This window comes from Choristoneura fumiferana, chromosome 10, assembly GCF_025370935.1.
Source record: "Choristoneura fumiferana chromosome 10, NRCan_CFum_1, whole genome shotgun sequence".
In the NCBI taxonomy this organism is placed as follows: Eukaryota; Metazoa; Arthropoda; class Insecta; order Lepidoptera; family Tortricidae; genus Choristoneura; species Choristoneura fumiferana.
The window spans coordinates 16,808,204-16,824,221 of record NC_133481.1 but is presented as its reverse complement, the minus strand read 5'-3'; the positions used below and the strand labels follow the sequence as shown (position 1 = coordinate 16,824,221).

At 38.4% G+C, this 16,018-nt stretch overlaps 1 protein-coding gene across 9 annotated transcripts in view; it reads right to left on the bottom strand.

The window, feature by feature from the left end:
• LOC141432186 (CUGBP Elav-like family member 1) overlaps positions 1 to 16,018 on the bottom strand; it is a 531,549-nt gene that overhangs the window by 58,535 nt on the left and 456,996 nt on the right. The gene's annotated exons all lie outside the window — the stretch shown is intronic.

The window sequence follows — 16,018 nt, the reverse complement described above, 5'->3', positions numbered from 1 at the left end:
AATCCTTTGTAACTTTATAAGTCGGTAAAGTCAGCTTAAAAATTGTTTTACTGTTAAATAACACGCATTGATAAGCTTTGATTTACAAAGTAAACAAAAAATAGTCCAATAGATACCGTATTTTTACCCCGAAAAAAAGGGCCAAGTTCCTTATAATTTTCTTCATCATCGGAATTATTTTTAATCACACTCGTGGCGCGGGTGTTTTCAGCGTCGAGCCTCTATCCATCAACGTCGCCGCGGTCACGCCCGTCTTGGCAATAACAATCATTGAGATTGAACGCGTTCGCCGCAACGAGAATCGGGCCGGTGCGAGACTACCTTTGGTTTGTATTGAGGCTTGGAGTCCGAAGTATTGTATAAATGTCTTTGTGGGAGTGAATTGAGAAAAGTGGCCAGGTGCGATCAGGTGTGGCCAAGGGGACTCCCTGACCGCACTTGGCCACTTTTCTTAATTCATCGATGAATGCATCGATTAATTCGTGCACAAAGTATTGAGATTTTTTTAAATATTTGGTTGACTAGGACGCTTTTTCGTCGAGGTCCATATCAATGAACAACAACTCTTATCTTACTCCTCCATTTTTTTATTTATTTTTTATTCGACTGGATGGAAAACGAGCAAGTGGGTCTCCTGATGGTAAGAGATCACCGTTGTCCGTAAACATCTGCAACACCAGAGGTATTGCAGATGCGTTGCCAACCTAGAGGCCTAAGATGGGATACCTCAAGTGCCAGTAATTTCACCGGCTGTCTTACAAAAATCCACATAAATTGATCATCATCCCAGCCTATATACGTCCCACTGCTGGGCACAGGCCTCCTCTCAGAACAAGAGGGCTTGGGCTGTAGTTCCCACGCGGGCCCAGTGCGGATTGGGAACTTCACACGCACCATTGAATTGCTTCGCAGGTTTGTGCAGGTTTCCTCACGATGTCTTCACCGCAAAGCTCGTGGTAAATTTCAAATGTAATTTCGCACATGAATTTCGAAAAACTCAGAGGTGCGAGCCAGGGTTTGAACCCACGACCCTCTGTTTGAGAGGCGATAGGTCAAACCACTAGGCCACCACGGCTTTTTTTTAATAATATTTCCATCATTTGGGCGTTGTCATGCCACGAAGTATATCTCTAAACAATACAGGATAATAACAAGTTTCACGCAAGTTCGAAATAATAGAGACTTGTAATATATACCACCCAATATGTCCGTGGTGTCATTACGCGCCTAAACACCGGACATCACGACTCTCATTCGTCAAAAGCCGGATATACTCGGCCGTCTCCGGACACGCTCGGCTTTCTTCGGATATGTTCGGCTTTTAGTACAGACGTTTTGTTTGATAGCCTTTATTAGGACGCGGGTCGAGTTTCAACTAATGAAGGGGCATTGTTTAGAAACGCGATTTTTTTCGATTGGATGTGGGTCGTTGAAAAATAAGGCTAGTCCTTAAGTATGTACCTACCTTTTTTACCTTGCCCACATGTGTACAATAACTGCGTCTATGCGGTACATAAATAAATAAACTACTTAAAATAAATATCACGTGATATTTCACACCAATTAACCCAGTCCCAAAGTTAGCAAAACTTGTGTTTGGTACTAGGAAACGGATAAAAATACCAAAATTCGTATTTTTCATACAAATATATGCCCCGATCGGGAATCTAAACCGGGACCTTAAAACTTTGCAGTTAGGTACTATAATCACTGTGCTATCCGGTCGTCAGATGCAGATGCAGTTCATGTATCCATTCATTTCTGGTTTAGGCCGGACATTTTCACCGGACAACGGATCGTTATTAGCGGTGTTGTATGGCTTCGTCGCCGGACAAATGTCCCGTGCATGTACACACACATGTAAGCTATACAATACCGCATGTCCGGAAAAAAAATGGTCCGTTGTCAGGTGAAAATAACGAACGTCTACAAGCGGCCTTAGCAGCAGTTCAAACGATTAAAACCCCTTTCAAAAGTCTTAATAAACAATACAGAAACTGAAACCTTGATGCATTAAAACGCTTGACGAAATCCGCTATGAAAATAATGCGGCACCATCTACCGTCACCGCGTCGTCCGTTCACGGGAATTCGTATCTTATCAACGACGTTGAAGGGGTTACGTGAGTAGTACAGGTGATGTGGTGTAAACGGATCCGATGACGGTAATGTGAAGTAGAAGCGTCGGATGACGGATCGCATCTGCGACGATGACGAAACCTGCGACGAACCGTTTTCCCACTGAGCGACGAAGCTCTAATTGTATATATTAGGTTGTAGTGTCTTGGTGGGTTTACGTTTGTATCATTTTGACGTTTCGTATCTCCGTAGCATGGCAGTAGCATAAGAAATAAGATAGTCATGCATTGTATCACGAGGCTTTTTCTGTTCTACCCAACCATTTTTTTTATTCGACTGGATGGCAAACGAGCAAGTGGGTCTCCTGATGGTAAGAGACCAGGGGTATTGCAGATGCGTTGCCGACCTAGAGGCCTAAGATGGGATACCTCAAGTGCCAGTAATTTCACCGGCTGTCTTACTCTCCACGCCGAAACACAACAGTGCAAGCACTGCTGCTTCACGGCAGGATTAGCGAGTAAGATGGTGGTAGCAATCCGGGCGGACCTTGCACAAGGTCCTACCACATGCAAGTGCAAATCATGTTCAATCTATATAGTTACTCTTTTACGCTGAAACGATAGTACGGAATTGGATTAAATTTTGATATGCAGGTAGCTTAATTTCAATAAAATATAGGTAGGTAAATTTAATCCCGATATCTCATGGGATCGAGATAAGATCTCGAAATTTCAACCTCTAGGTTAAGAGACATGAAATTTGGCACGAGTGCTCTTTATGCAACGTTAATGAAGATTACAATGTAGGTATGTTTTTAGAATTTCCATGCAAATCACGAGCTTTACGGTGAAGGAAAACATCGTGAGGAAACCTGCACAAACCTGCGAAGCAATTCAATGGTGTGTGTGAAGTTCCCAATCCGCACTTGGGAACTACGGCCCAAGCCCTCTTTCTGAGAAGGCCTGTGCCCAGCAGTGGGACGTATATAGTCTGGGATTATTATTTATTATTTATTATGAGAGGTAAGCAAACGAGCAAGCGTATCATTGGTCCGTTGCTGTTCCTGGCCTTTTAAGAAAGCACCAATTAGAATTCTGGAACTTCAGTTTAAATATTAGAAGCCGCGGGAAAATTCTAGTATTCAGTAATAGATAGTACTCATAGTTTTGTATACAATAGAACAAAGTGCCGCCATATAAAGGCGTCACAACAATGCTGCTCCTGAGCATCATTCTGTTTACAGTTCGACGTCAAAGGGCTGTTCAGCGGCGAGGCGGCCACGTCCATCATTGATATCTCGCGAACACCCTTGACTGTCGATTGGTGTCAATGCTAGCATTAATTGACGCGAACATCTTATATAAACAAAGCGGCGTATGAGCACACGTGACAACGCATTATGCAGTAGGTAAGTATAGTGTAGTGCTTCACCGTAGATTCATTTTCGGTTTCGTTTTAAAGCCTGCCGAAAGTTATACCGAAACCAAAACTCGGATATCGGAGTCGTGGAGTGGTTCCGCCACCCGCGCGTCTATGAATTTACCGAAGCTACTAAAATAGGACGGACCAATTTCTTTACGTGGATGTCGTACTCGTAAGGGGCTGTTTCACCATCCATTGATTAGCGTTGACCGACGGTTAAATGTGATGCCGTCTCCGTCTATTCGAACAAAACAAATAGAGACGGCATCACACCTAACCGTCAGTTAACACTAATCAATGGATGGTGAAACAGCCCCTAAGGGAACAAATGTGAGAGTCGTCAACAGCACTTTTTATTGCTAAATAACGAACTCCTGACTGCAACTCTCCGGTGCGGAACGCAAGGGGCAACTAAGACACTACTTTCGCAAGAGAGTTGCCATGAAGGTTCACTACCGATCATCAGCCGACGTCCACGTCCACGGTCAAGAGTGTAGCGACTTAAAAGAAGAAGTACTGAAACCGAACCTAGATATCTAGGCTTTTTTGCGGCTTTTGGGAGGAATTGGCGTTCGTGAAATGGCTCCGCCACCCGCGCATGTATGAATTTTTCGGGGCTACGTTGTTCCACATTAAAGAGCGTCCTTATTCCGAGCTAGGTTTTACATTGAATAAGTAATTGCTTCTAGGCTCAAATTGAAACCAACTTCGAACAACATCTATCAGGTGTAAATCTGGTTTCGGTTTCGGTTGCAAATAGTAGTTTCGGTCGGACTAAATAGCTGAGAGTGTCAAGTCACATGTGGTAGTGTTTAATTTTGCTCACCGGCGTTCACTTGTTTTGATGTCAAACCAAACAAGCATCATTACCAGTAGGTACAAACGAAGGTTAAAACATGTTGCATGTACTCTTAGTAGTAAGGTGTCCGTATGTTCAGATAAGTCGACGTTCCATATTCACTAAATGACTTAAATCCCCTTAAGTATACATAAATAGGGCTAGTGTCTAAAAACAATGAACTTGTCGTTATACTTTGCTTCTTAAGAGCGTTTATTCCTGCTGAGCTGGCAATGTTGCATTTTTGTTAGTTTTTCTCGATTATTCCATAAAAATTGAATGAAAATTAATAATGTTGTCTGATAGAACACTTCTTAATATATAAGTTAATGTGTCTACTCCAATAATTATTCGTTATAGACTTTTATTTTCTTTAAAAACCGGTCATAAACATTAATTCGTTTTTAAGGAATATAAACGTCTATCACGAAAAATTTTTGGAGTAGACACATTAACTTATATATTAAGAAGTGTTCTATCAGATTTTTTTTTTATGGAATAATCGAGAAAAACTAACAAAAATGCAACGTTGCCAGCTCAGCAGGAATAAACGCTCTTAAATTTGTAACTAGCACTCACTGCAGACTCGCCTGTGTTTACTATTTTGTTACGTAGGTACAACTTTTTTTATAATAATTCATTTAGGCACGTTTCACTTCGTAACGTTTTTAAATTATCCACAGATAAACCATTATACTCGCCGATTCAATCCTTACAAAAATAAATATCTCGAAGCACTATTCAATTCAATATTCCAATTTTAAAAATATCGCATCGCAGTCGCACAAAAGCGTATTAAAAACTTGCACGCGGAAACAGGGAAAAAAACTGTCCCGGCATAAAAAAATAATGGCCGTTAAAAAAAACTGTAAAGTTTGTCCGAATTGCATCGGCACTGCGATCATGAATAATGGACTTATAATTCACGAAATTACTGGATAGGGGGGGGCGGAAAAAGTTGCGTTATTGCCTATATTAAGCCGTGGGGGGATTGCCCCCCTCGAGTGGGAAATAGTGAATTATTGCCTCCGCGTGCATTACGGCATTTACGGCCCGCTGTAGGACGACAATGGCACGCGAGTTTGGGAGGACGGTGGCTGGTGGCTAATAGCATTAATTTGTCTTGTCCATAGAAAATATTATCTCCGCTATATGATATCGCAATAATGCCCGGCCATTTGTCATTTGGTGTAAGTATTATTTGAAGATATATCTGCGGGCCTGACGAGGCCTGGGGATGTCTTATGCCAAAATCCAGTTCAGATTCAAGTTATATTACTGTTGGATACCATGTTCAACATATATGTACATGATATGAGAAAGGAAATAAATTGCAATTCTTTTTGTTTTATATTGGTGTACTTTTTTAGAGGTTGGTGGATGTGGTGGTCTGGTTCCACATTTAAATTACTGAAGTACTTTTTTTCCATTATTTTTTTCGAGCTTTTAGTCTCATTATTATTTATCAACTCTTCTCACGTTTTTAATTTACACTTTTTAAATACGGTTAACATTATTTGTTATAAAAAAACTTTTAAAACATACGATGAAGTCAATGATAAAATTATCAGTGATGGTTAAAAAAACCCATTAGCATTAGCAACCAGGCATTTTTTAAAATGTGTTTGAATCTAATAAAAACAGGATAATTTCAATCGCAGTGAAGCGTGAGTGAGAGTTCACGAAGGGTGATGAATTTATTTCAAGAATCAATCAAAAAAAGAAAAAACTCCATCAAAATGTTTTTATTGCATTACCTGAGACGTAACGTGTAGAAAGAACCGTAGCTATGGCTATGGCATGCCGTAACCATATTTTCATCGACTTTTTGATAAAGAAAGCGATACATTGACATAAGTACTGCAAAATAATTGAAAAAAAAGAGACTTTTCTGGATGTCATTGTTTAATACTTCAAGACTATGAAATGTGATGTACTACACACTTTTGTGGGTAGACTTATAAGTACGTCGGTAGCTGTACATTTTATGTCAATAAACAGGCTTGCTTGGATACCACCATTGTCTTTTACTGAAATACATAACAGCGTAAATTGCGATTAAGAGGTTAAGGCATAACTAAATACAGAATTAAATAATAAACCGGCCAAGAGCGTGTTGGACACGCCCGAAATAGGGTTCCGTAGCCAATACGAAAAAATTAAGTAATATTTTTCTACGGATTTCGTATTTTGTACGGAATATTCCAAGTTTAGGTATATTTTCAATACCCCTGGTGTTGCAGATTTTTATGGGCGGTGGTGATCTCTTACCATCAGGAGACCCATTTGCACGTTTGCCATCCACTCGAATAAAAAAAAATTTTTATACCTTAGGCTGCTATTTACTCTTAAACTACTAATAATTCCCAAGAAAACTTATCCGTTATAGTTTTGAAGTACTTACTACCATCCTGAATTTTTTCAAATGTTCACCAGTTTAGATTTTAGAGGGGGGAGGGACGCACAATTTTAATGACAATTTGCACTTTAAAGTTGAATATTTTGCAAACAAATCACTAGTCCCTGAGCAAAGCCGCGGACTGACAGACAGACGGACAGACATGGCGAAACTATAACGGTTCCGTTTTTGGCATTTTGGCTCCGGAACCCTAAAAAACTGCATTATCTTCCACACAATAAAGCATGAAATATAAAGAAGTTTAACTAGTCCTTCAGTAAGTAGATTTAACGTATACTCAAGGAAACTGAATCACGTACCGGGGTGGAACCTTTTTGCTACATGTCATGTCATGTTGACATCTCATAGTACATCTGCCAAAGAATCTTAGCGAAATGGTTTATGAAAACGGTTCCCTTGGTTCGTGATTCAGTTTCCTTGACGTACAAAAACATAACACATTCTAGTATCTTTAATAGAAGTGCAGACATTTATTTCCTTTGTTGCCCATTCGCCTCTATAGAGGACTCGCATCAATTTAAATTTAAAATTGACTTTTTTCATTTCGAATAATTGAATTTTTGAATTATTCAAAACAGTCTCTAAAAAAACTGGACACGTGGTCGCAGCAAGCGGCGCAAGCCTTTACTTCACTTCGAAAAACAACGCGGCATAAACGTGAAATATCCTCCTTTAGCCCCGGTCCCCGAATACATTTAACCGCATTATGGCAAATATATGCACATAACAAGCAACCTTGAGTTACCTACTTATCGGTTCATTTGATTTTGCGCCCAGGGACGTTCCGATACATTCATGAGTCCCCTCAGGCAGGTAGATAGCAGAACTGTTTACATATTTGACGTATGTTTTCAACCCGGATGAAAAAGAGGGATAGTATATGTGTTTTTAAAGTCTTTCTGTTTGCCAGAGTCTGCCTGAGTGCCGTTATTGGGGAAGATTCGAGCAAAACCAGATTTCCACTACTAATAGGGTATCAGAATTTTTAGGTTGTTCGTAAATATTTTTTATCAAAATTAATTCTTTTCAAATCACCTAGTCTACGGTCACAGTGTAGCAAAACCAGACGATAGCAATGAGTAATGGCGGAGAAGAATTAGAACGGAAGGAGTGTCTTAGTTTTAGTTAATTAATTTTTCAAAGAATTAGTGTTTTTTGACAAATAGGTGGTCGATATATATGTTTCCAGAATGGCTTTAAAGGTTTCATCATCATCATCATGTCAGCCGAAAGACGTCCACTGCTGGACATAGGCCTCCCCCAAGGCTTTAAAGGTTTACTAAAGCGCTATTGATTTATCAGTTAGACCGGAGGGATTTGAACTAAAATATATCGAGTACTGCCTTTTCGCAACGTAACGTTTGGCAACCTGTTTCATTTTGCAGCTTTTCATTTCGCAAACTCTAAAACTGTAAATATTTCAGGATTTATTTCAGGGCCATCGTGTAGAACCCTTTAGGTTAGGTTAGGTTAGTTTTATTAAAATCCTGAAATATTTACAGCTTCAGAAATATTAAACAGTTGGGAAATGAAAAGTTGCGAAATGAAACAGGTTGCCAAACGTTATTCGCCGAAACATTAGTAAACCAAAATATATATAACTAGACAATAAGGAGGTTAAATCAACAAGATTCTCTTACTCCTACTGGCAATTAGATTATAGCATCTTTTAAATCCAAACTCATTCATAACGTACACAATAACAGTCTAATCACCTATTTACAAGATTCCATGTATCTGACTGCTAAAGTAGAGAAGTTAATTATATCCAGTACCAAAATACATCTGGAACAATACACAGATCTAGTCGGCTTCACTCTCAGGTGGAGATTGACATGTCTCTCCCACATTACTTCTGCATCGGCATTCGGGAACCGGCTATGTTAACTGACAACACTATTTATACAAAACACCATCACAAAATGAACCAACGTAACCAGGAAGAACAACGTAACAGCGAGACAATTTAAAATGGTCGATCTATTTAAGCTGGCGTTTCGCTAATGACCAATGCGTCATGATGTTTTTTTAATGTATTTTAAAGACAATAGGATTAGTGAGAAGACAACAATATAACATAAATGTTTGTCTAATGAGTCGATGGTGCAATGCTGGGACAGGTATATGCTGGCTATTTGGCATACGTGTATTACATTTCGAGATCGTCACAAAAGATATCTATTTTAGAGGTTTTCAAAAACTGTTAGCTCTTTATCCGGTAGAGATTAGACACCGGGATGTAGACCGTACCTTATATTGCGACGCATCTCCTAGCACCATGTCCACAGTAGAGTGAAGAAATTGCGTGAGAATGTTAATGTTGTGTAGACCAGTTCTGTCTATTCTCATTGTACCTATGCCTATTCTTATCATTCGATGCGTAAAACATGTCGAATGTAATTAACTATGAATCATTAGAAATGGTGCATTGAAATTGCTGTTTTTCCGTTTTTAGATAAGGGTTCTTTCATTAAAGCAAAATCCCTTCAGAAAGAACTTCAAAGCACGATGAAGACGAAGCAAGGAAATGCGTCGATCCAAAAATAAACTCCACCCAAAACTAAACAAGTCTCTTAAAAAATACAATTGCAAAAAGGAAACAAGCCCAGTGTGCCACACACAAGTTAATAAACCAGGTGGTTTTTACTCTATGGTCAATATCCATCACGGCCGCGGTCGGATGGATTTCGGCGGACGAGACATAAACGTCTTGTCTATTACTCTCCCTTGACACGGGGTGTGTTTAGTTTGTTGTTGCGTGGAAAAAATAACTTTTTGGAGTTTCACTTGTTTTTGCAATTGAAAGGTAATTTAAATTAATCAATTTCTATGTTTACGTCGTTTACCTAAGAACAGACTCATTTATTTAAAAAATGCGTTAGATTTTTTAGATGCTTTAGTAGAATCGCACTTAGATTTTGTTAAACTAAAATATATATTCCAAAAAAATTACCAAAGATGGCCGAACGAATAACTACAATTCGACGTTTGTCGCCGATTGTGTGTCTTTCGAATGAGGGTTTTCACAGAGGTGAAATATCGCTAGATGGTGTTAGTATCGTGAGGTACGTTTGACGGTTGACGTTTGCTTGCGATTGGCTCATTTAGTTATTTAACCAATCACGAGCAAACGTCAAACGGACCTCACGACACTAACGCCATCTAGCGATATTTCGCCTCTGTGAAAACCCTCATTGGACTAGTTCAGGGTTTCTCAAACTTATGGGCTCCACGTACCCCTGTTAAATTTTCTAGACGACAGCGAACCCAACCCAAAGAAAGTAATTAAAATGGCTGTTGGAGAAACTAAGTTACTAAATAAGATGTATATTATTTATTTCAATAATAGGTAACAAATATAGGTAAGAATCGTCTTGCCAACGAAAATACAAACTGAAACAAACAACAAAAAATAACAAACATATAAGTAACAAATTTGGAGTTAAAAAATACAAAAATACTCCAAAAACCAATCTTATTCATCTTGCCAGTCTTGCAGCCACCATCACGTAAACCTTGTCGCGAACCCCCTACCGTCGAATAGCGAACCCCTAGGGGTTCGCGTACCCCACTTTGAGAAACCCTGGACTAGTTGGATAGAGAGGGACATAGTAACTCTCGGCGAGTGTTTGTTAGTCACAATCACAATTTGATTTGGCATTGGAACGCGAGGAGCAAAGTTCGTCGTATTGATCTTTAATTAGCCTCAATCAAACATAAGAAAACACACAGGTATTAAGTACTATCTGGGAACAATTCAATTCAATGGGGTAATTGACACGATCATCAATTGACACACTTTTTATCGACGGTCATTTCCATAGGTTGTGTATGGCTTTATTACCGATATGATACCTGGGTCAATCAACTTTTTAGTGTATACTATTCTATTCCACAAATATATAACTCAGGAGGCATGCAGACAAAAACGCTCTCTGAGAAAAATGTTTGCAATGTATACCATTAGCATGATAAGGAGATGAGCTATGAAGGAATTGTCTTAAAATTGTCACAACTCTTAACTTTTAGGGGATTAATACCATCGTAACTTGAGAGCCATTACCATAGCAATAAGCTAAACTGAAAAGTTCATTGGCCCATCTACAAATTTGGACGAAACCCTCGATGGACGAGTCCGACTCGTACTTGGCCGTTTTTTTTGTGAGTCGCGTCTTTGAATCATGGTTTTATGTTGTGAATTATCCCTTGAGCCACCTATGCTCGAAAATTAACCATACTTACATTTGTATGGATAATTTTCGTGTCATACTAAGACAATGGAAAAAATAATAGTCATTTGGTAATTCTAACTACCTGTGTGCAGCTTTTTGGTCTTCACCCATGTGCAGAGCTTCATTGATACTGCGAATGATTCAGCCAATATCGAAGTTAAAGAAGACATAAAGAACGATCCGAATCCGTGAAAATACGGCCCGGAGTACTTGTAGAACTATTTTATTTGGTCAATTCGGATGACAAAATTGGATCTAGTGCTTAGACTAGCATACACAAATAGTTCTACGACTATTCCAGTACGTATTCAGATCGAATCCGAATTCGCTTTAAGGGCTTGTTTCACTACTCATTCATAAAATGTACCTATGTGACAAATAAGTGTGATGCCGTCACAATCACAGATATCTATCAAATAGAATTTATGAGTCGTGGAACAGGTCCTAAGTCTGGGAACAAAGAGCTGCCAGCAGTCTTTGAGCTCTTGAATCTATTTGATTCTTTCCCATTCTTTTTTTAGTAAATATACTGAGCGGCAAAAAACCTGGCCCTCAAATAAATGCAGTAATAGGTCATTTTGTATGAAGAGTGGGCCAAATTTTGTGCCGCTGATTATATTTAGTCTTAATTCACGTCGTCATGTTCTGGTTCCAACAGAAGATCAACGCCAGTCATAAGGTTAACTTGGGGCCATTAGTTCCTATTTAATTTGTTATTTTTTTTGTACCTCCAGTAATGAATGTCACAAATAAGTATTTTTTTTTATTCGACTGAATGGAAAACTAGCAAGTGGGTCTCCTGATGGTAAGAGATCACCACCGCCCATAAACATTAGCAACACCAGGGGTATTGCAGATGAGTTGCCAACCTCTCATTTATTTATCCGTGATTTACTCGAAAAAGCGTGGAATTTTATGTTAATTTAACTAACACAATGCTGGTTGGTACGTAACTGATAATTGCTTAAAGCCTTTGCAATGTACGTTTTTTGTCACAGCATTAGTTCGAGCGAGTAACCACCAAGACGGTCACAAATTTAAAAACAAAACGTTGTAACTGAAAACTGATTCAATCTCACTTTGAACTTTTCTTATACTTATCAAGATTCAAATTGCAACGAGCCTCTTTACCGATTTGTTGTTTTTTAACTTAAAAGCGACGTTACAGTTTGCATACATCCTCAAAACAATAACTTACGTAAATACGAGTACACTTGTAGCATAATGATCGCGTCACAGTATATTGTTTGCGTGTTTTGTGTATGTGACAATTTTTAAACTATACTCTCTCATTGGAGCTGATAAAGATGAGCTAGGCCGGAGCGGAGCTAGCCGTATGTTTTATTTGTTGATTTGCTCTTTAAATCTTTAGATTTAGGTAGCTCTTAGAAACTTGTGATTCGTGCGATTGTATAATTAAACAAGAAGACGTATCTAGCAGAGGTTTAAAACGTTAATTGATATTCTAATGAGCAACTGACAGGATATTATTTCTAGAAACTTCTGCGTAAAATATGCTTTAGTACAGTCAGTCTATAATATCTGACAGGAAAAAGCTTTTAAAACATAATTAAATAATAATAATTATATAATTTAATGCAGTTCCATTTGTATAAGTGTAGGGAGTATCGGATGGTTTTAAAGTTGTTTGTTCTATCCGATATTATTATCGGTGACTGTACTACTTTAATCTAATACTATAAAGAGCAACATGACTGACAAAGTAACAGACAGCAAACAGCGATTGGAGCTAAAGATTTGAAACTTCATATTCATCAGGGATCATAGAGAAACACTAAAAAATGTTTTTTTTTTTTTGGAATTCCCGTGGGATAGAAAGCTGGGACAAAACTAGTGCCCTCAAGTAAATTTATTTCACGATTGGTCTTAATATTTCTATGAGATGTTGCTTGCTTTTGGTTGTTGTTGCTTTCGTCAACTAATTTAGTGATTGAGTTTACAAGAAATAATGAATTATAAAAACAAAGTTTGGCTACTATACTTATTTTCGTGTGCGTGCAGTCTACACAAGACTTTAACGTCTAACTTAAATTACCATAAAAGTTTCCTCTTTACCAGTAACCAACCAAGTAAAATACCTACGCGGCAAATTATTACCGCATTGTCCTCAACCTAGCATAGACCAGCTTCGTAGAACCAACAAGGCCACATCACAAAACTCCGCAAGCCAAAACTAATGCGGCGGCGATATTTTAAATTCGACGTCCACTGAACGGCTGTCAGGCGACAGGTATGTGTAAGCGTGTTTTAAAAAGCAATGCACATGAAGTTCGAGATGTTGTCACGACGATTTAGAACGTGGTACCGTGTTAGTACCGACCTCTGTGCGTTGGTTATCTAACAACTGGATTTTCTTACTGCTTATGGAACTTATAGTGTTAATAGGTTGTTCAGTTTTATCGTCGGTAAGGTGTTAAAATTGTTTATTTCCGCGAATAACTTTAACTGCTAAGCGGTTTCGGTAATATTGGGAAATGATAGGAGAAGCATGGGGTGAATATAAGTTTGGATGGAGTCCTGTTCGCGATCCACAACATTGCAAGCCATAATATCATAAAATTTTGATTTTGATAAAAATTTAACATAGCTAAGGAATAATGCAAATATACTTGCTTTTACGTATAATAAAACCGTATATATACTTGGTTTTGATAGGGATTTAACTAAATGTAAACAAAACAACGTCCATTGGTGTCTTAAATATTTAAATTCCTCCATTAACCCTTAATAAGGTAGAGGAGATTAAGCGACCACTTGCATTGAGTTGGAAATTGAACCCTATTTGTTTCTAAATACGTCACAATTTCCTTTGTAATTATTGAAAATGCGACTAGCTTTAAAAATATTCCTTGTCAGGTATGTATTCGATAGCTCTCTGCTCTTGATTCTGTGGTAGTATGCTCCAATAAATGGGGCCTTATTAAGTTTAAATTATCTAAACATTTACATTTCTGTTTTGAAATACACTACAGTTTGTTTTAAATCCTTGAATGTACAGTCACCAGCACTCATATCTGACACAACAAGCGTGCATAAAAATCTGATACGACTTTATTTCTAGGGCCGGAAGGACGTGTCAGATATTTTTGCACGCTCCGCTGTGGCATATATTACTAATGCTGGTGACTGTACCAAATATGGCTGCTGTCATTTATATCCACGTCCTGTTTTCACCTTCTTCTTCTTAAATTCTTCTTTAATTTAAGCTATGTTTTCACCTATGTTTGACAAATAAACGTATTTGAATTTGAATTTGAAGTTTGTTTACATTTAGTTAATTACCTAAACGATTCAATTATAAATCAGCCTATCCGTTTGAGAGCTGCAATGCCACAGACAGACATTGCGTCGGTGATACTGCAATACCGTGTATCTAGAATTTTCCATAAGGTCTAATTTTCACTGTCAGAACAGTACAAAGTTAGTACTGTTAGTGCAGTGGAAATTATACCTTATGGAAAAGCTAGTTACGCGGTATTCCAGTATCACCGACGATTGGCGTCAAACTTGTAACTTTGCTAGGCACTGGAATAGTTTACATGTTTGCGCTTTATAATAATGCTAATTATATAATGATGTAATAGTTTTATTTGCTTTGTATTTTTGTGGAACCATGTTATCTGAATAAATGTTTATTAATTTTTTATTCTTATTATAACACCCCCCTTTTTGAGTCGGGGGTTAATTAATAATTAGGAACAATAAGCAAATAAAAATAATTTCATTTCATTTTAAGTTCATGGATAGACAAGGGGCCACCTCTAAAGTCTACCGTGCGATTAACTTACGCTTAGAATGCACGCAAAACATCACTGTCATCATAATGTTGGTCACACAAAAGGCTCAGGCCCCGATATGGCATCGTACGTACAGACTAAACCTTCTGTTGTGATTAGCACAGCCTTGCCAAGTGCCCGAGCACGCATTCGTTTCAACGTTACTTCGTGTGTACTGGCCGGCAGAGCAGTGTTACTGCACCATAGAAAAACTTTACACAAACTTGATGATGATGATGAATTCCTGTAGTCCCTCAGCAGGGACATAGGGCTCGCAGTAGGGACTTCCATGCGTCACTCCTGTGCTGTGGCTTCTAGGTCTCGCCAATGGTACCCAATTAGAGATCTCCTCTCAACCGACCGTCTCAGGTGATTCATCGGCCTGCCTCCTACTACCAGCAGCTTGCACTCCAGCGCTTGCTTGGCGAGATGAGCATCGGTCTCCGTAACACTGTCCGATCCAGCGCCACTTCCTCAAAAGGATCCTATCAATTGCTTCTGGCTCGTCAACTCCACGCTAGTGATTTGTAATGGTTCGCGGCCAATAAACTCCTTAATATGCGATTGCAAACACTTTTATTCACAAAAACCGGAGTTTACTGGTGATTGCTTTCTTGACGAGCCAGGTCTCACACCCGTGACAGGAGAACCTTTGACATCATGAGTTACAAACTTGGCAACAGTTAATCCTACTAATACAATACAATACAAATATTCTTTATTGAGCACAACAACCACAAATAAATACAATAAGTACTATTAATACTTCTAATATTGTAAAAGGAAAAGTTATAGTGTATGCTTAATACCATTCCATAATAAATGGCTGGACGTATTTGAATCAAACTTGGTGTATTAGATGCATCTCGAACATTATGTAACATAATAACCCGCTATGTAATTTTTATTCCAACACCTCGTAATCTCAACCACTAACTAGATACATGAAATTAGTAGGGGAGTTCTTCATGCAACAAGTTAAAACCACGTTGTAATTTGAGGAATGCGTTAAAATATAATTCAACTCAACCTTGATTGATTTACGCGATCAAAACCATGGTCAAAAGATAGAATTTTCTACGATTCTTGTCTATGTTGTATATTCTTTGGTTTTATAAGTTTCCACTTCAGAAATATATTTATCGATAAAAATATGGATTTATACAACGGCGGTACAAACGCAGGTGTAAGCTATTTGCATACCTAAACAGAGCTGCTCTTAGTAAAGAAAT